Source organism: Meriones unguiculatus, chromosome 7, assembly GCF_030254825.1.
Source record: "Meriones unguiculatus strain TT.TT164.6M chromosome 7, Bangor_MerUng_6.1, whole genome shotgun sequence".
Taxonomy (NCBI): Eukaryota; Metazoa; Chordata; class Mammalia; order Rodentia; family Muridae; genus Meriones; species Meriones unguiculatus.
The window spans coordinates 110980419-110985020 of NC_083355.1; positions in this window are offsets into that span (position 1 = coordinate 110980419).

Here is a 4602-nt window from a genome sequence, read left to right on the forward strand (position 1 = left end):
TGTTCTCCTTAGCGGCACCCAGCTGGCCAGCCTTGCCTTGGCGTGTCCCGACTGTGCTCACAGTGGGAGGACACAAGCCAGAGCCAAGTGAAGGCCACTAAGCCAAACCAACGGTAGACCAGGAACACAAGAGGACTGTCACCCCTTTCCTCCAAGGGAAACGAGGACCCAGCCAAGCCTCCAGCACAGAGGGGCACACAGAGTAGCACAGTCCTCCCTCTTCTCACGTCCGACAGCAGGGGGCATGGGGTCAGAGTGGGAGGCAGGGAAGTGGTGCCTGGAGGTTGGAGGGGTTTGACTTGCCTGGAAGAACTTGTCTTAGCTGGGAGGATGGATACGGAAGGACATTGAAGAAAGAACCTATGGGGCAAAGCACCATGCGTGTGATGAGTCATAGATCACCTTCTGACTGGTGTGGCTTGCTCAGAAGTCTCTGGGATCGCTAGATCAGTGACTTATAAATGCAAAATAGGGTCATAGTTAATATTTATGTCAGGCATCAGCTGCTCCATCCTCATTCGCAAAGCTGTGGTGTCCCTGGAGCGGTGTGAACAGAGGGGTAGGACCACTGTGAGGCCACAGAGGCAGCGTGGTTTTGAACTCGTCTAGCTGGGTTGCTCTACACAGCCCTTGCATACCATTGAGCCTCATTTGAAAAATGTGTGTAAACACTGAGCAACGCAGGGTTTCGGGGGTGAGGGTCAGATATTAAGGGTGATGACTCATTTGAAAAGTCTAGGAAACTTCATACTTTATCAATACCATTGTTCAGAGCTAATTTCCTCTCCCCTCCTTCTTCCTTCTCCCCGTCTTCCACCCTCTTGTTGTTCTGTCCACCTGTTCCTCTTTCATCTACCTCCCTTTCTCTATCCCTCTCCCCCTTTCTTTCCTCTCTTTCCAGCCTTCTCTCCCTCCCTTGTCCCCCCACTTCTCAAAACCCATTATAAGCTGTTTGGCTCAATCCTATTTTTCTTTTAATTTATTTATTTATTACAATTTACTCACCTTGTATCCTGTCTGTAGCCCCCTCCCTGGTCTCCTCCCAGTCCCACCCTCCCTCCTTCTTCTCCCCATATTCCCCTTCCCCAGACCACTGATAGGGGAGGTTCTCCTCCCCTTCTATCTGATCCTAGGCTATTAGGTCTCCTCAGGACTGGATTCATCTTCTTCCTCTGTGAGGTGGCAAGGCTGTACCCTCACGGGGAGATGATCAAAGAGCCAGCCACTGAGCTCATATCAGAGACCTTAGTCAATCCCATTTTTTCAACGAAGTTAGAATCCAGCTGCAAATAAGCCTCGTTTGAGGCTACAAGCCTGAGAAAAACAAAAACACAAAAACGTTGACAATTAATAGACATGTATTGATCGAAGCACATTCCCATCACCAATGTTGCCAAGTTGCTTCACTATAAAACTAGAGCTCAGCAATCTTGGGTCCTCTATGGTGACTAAGTGACATAAGATGACAGACAGGCCAGAGGCATCAGTATCCAGGGACCAGGAAGGAAAGCCTTTGTGTTGCCTTTAGGGACCAGCTAGCAGACCAGAGACAGGGAAATCTCTCTCTTTTTTGTGGAGTGAATTCTGCAGTTCTCTCTTAATTGGTGTTCCTTGAAGTTTTTTTCCATTTGTCTTTTCATTTTACACTTTTAAATTTATGCATATGTGGTGGTCAGATAACAAATCTTGGGAGTTGATTCTCTCCTTCCACCATGTAGATTCTAAAGACTGAACCCAGGTTGGCAGGCTTGGCCCCAAGCACCTTTACCTACTTAGAGACCCCCCCCAACATTGCTGTTTATTCTGCACTTTAACAACAACTTGAAAGCAGACAAGAAAGCATAGTAGGGTGAGAGTCTTTTACCCAAAATGCTTGGGCCTGGAGGGGTTGTGAGCTTCAGATTTCTTTGGGTTTGGGATTGTTTGTGTGATCAGATGCCTTGAGGATGGAGGCCAGGTCTGAACATGAAACTCATTTGTCTCATATACGCCTTCCGCATGCAGCTGACAGGTGCTCTGTGCAGCGTTTTGGGAATTTGCCCTGAAACTCGGCCTGTGTACCTTGGACCACCCATCTGTCGTAGGGCTCTGAAACTTGGATTTGGAGCGTTTTCCAGAGTGTGGTATCACGGATGCTCGCTCTGCTCCCAGAGTGCCCTAGTCAGCCTGGTTCTGTATCAAGGGGCATTCGAGAGTCTCAAAGGAAAGTGCTCTAGACCATCGTAGGGCCCAGCTACCAGTGCTAATGTGATCTGCCGTTTAGTGAGTAGTCTAGATGCTTCCACTTACTAATTTAAAACAGTGGATTTCTGGAAAGTTCTTACTATTTTTTGAGTAGGGGTCTCACTATGTAGCACTGGTTGTCCTTGAACTTGCTTTGTAGACCAGGCTGGCCTTGACCTCACAAAGATCTTCCTACCTCTGTCTCTGGGATTAAAGTGCTGGGGTGGGCCACCATGCCTGGCTAGTTCTTATAATCTTAAATAAATAGTTTCCTTGGAAAAGTGGCACCCACAGTAATTTTATCTCAAACTTGGCAACCCAGGTGGTGACAGGGTACTATGTCCACATGTGGTCACTGGAGGGTTAAAAAGCCTCTGTGGGCCAAGGGGTCACTGCTGGTTCAGAATGGCGTGAACTCCATGGACTCTCTGGTGCCATCAGGAAGGATCATGGTCCTACAGACCTAACTTCAAAGCCTCTGCCCAGCGTGTGGGTGGGAGGGAGCACTCCCCCCTCCCCCCCAACTCTGACATGCTTGGTGGTAATGTGTCCTTCTGCATGGGCTTACGTCACACAAGCGTAACAGCAACCCAGCTGCAGTGCTCCCCTGCAGCTTTTCTATCTGCTGCCTGTGCCGCCTTTAGATGGCGAGTGCCTCACAATCCTGCCATTAACCAGGCTGCTTGGCCAGCTGTGAGATGCAGAGATCTCTCAGATGCTTGAGGTGTCGGGCGAATGGTCTGGCCTTGGGAAAGAGGAACAGAGTGTGAAAGATGCATCTGCAGAAACGAATGGTATAAAATAACTCTGTAGCTGGACTTTTCTTTTTCCCAGCTTCAAGCTGGAAGTTACTTTAGTTTTTGCTTTGGCTTTTACATGTTTTGAGGCTTAGGAAATAGAGGTGCCGTCTAAATGTCTGCCTGTCTGCCTGTCTGCCTGCCTTCTTTCCTTCCTTCCCTTGTCCTTCCCTTCCTCCCTTTCTTTCTCTCCCTCCCTCCCTCTCCTTTCCCTTTCTTTGTTCCTGACAGAGTTTTACTATAAGCCCTGGACTGGCCTGGATCCTCCTGCCTCTGCCTCTTCAGTGCTGGGATTATAAGCATGCACCACAACTCCCTGACAGTTTACAATTTTCAAAATTAATTTTATTTAACCGAAAGGGTACTTTAGCATTTGTATCATTTTTCTTCAACTGTTACGTAAAGGAATGAAAGGCAGATGCAAAAATCAATCTTTCCCCCCCCCCCAACCCAGAGCTCCTTGTTTAGTATAGTTTTGAAATGTAGGAGAAGGAATATGACCCATAAATGACAGCTCAGAGTGATGAGGGTGTTAGTAATGGGTTTGGCTCTAAGGAAAAAAAAGAGTTTGTGATTTAGAAGCGTAGTTAAAAAATAGAAACTTAATTTTCAGTGAGTTGTACAGCATGGTTCTCTGCACTCAGGGCTGCTTGGCAGAGCTCTAAGACTCATCCGTGTTGCAGAACTTTGCACCGCTCTTAGCAGCTCCACTTCCCAGAGCAGCCGCTGTTCTGTAGTTTGCATTCATGACGTTGGCTACTTTAGATGCTCATTGGTGTGGAGTCGTGAAATGTTTGTGGTTTAGCGGTGGGCTTACTCACTCAGTACCATGTACCCCAGGCTCATCTACGCTGTGGTAACTGGCAGGGGCTTCCTGCTTTTTACAGGCTGAATAATACTCCTCTGTATGTGCATACCACACTGTCTTTCTCCTCTCCTCTGGGCATTAAAGTTGTTTCCGTGCTGGCTGTTTTGAATAGCAGCATAATGCCCAAGGCAGGCAGGTGCCTCTTAAAGATCTTAACCTCAGTTCTTTGAATTTATCTCAGAAATGAGGTGGCTAGATCACACAGTAGTTCCATTTTTTTTTTTTTTGAGTTTTGGAAATAAATTCTGTCATGGTTTCCATAGCATTCAAATCTTTTTGTTGTTGTTGTCATTGCTGCTTTGACTTAGGGTCCTTTGCAATTCAGGCCAAGTATACACAGAAACTTTCGAAACCATGAGCCCAGAGAACATTTTCCTCCTTATCAGTTGCTGGCCTCGGGGATTTTGTCATAGACAGACAGCGAGTCAGCAAGAGCATTAGCATAGTTTTCTTTAAGGCAGGGTCCTGAATAAGGCTAAGGAAACAATAGGTGCTAACCACATCCTGGCACTTAGTAGGGTGTTTGCCAGATGTTGCTGGTATGTGCATAGCTTCTGACCTGTGGGAACATTTCTTACAGAGACCCCCTTTTGTGTGGCAGGCTATTGCACAGTGGACAAATATTACAGCAGCACCATTAGTAATAAAGACTGTGAACATGGATGCAACGTGATATAAGGGGTGTGACTGAGCAATTAGGGGATCCAAGTGGGC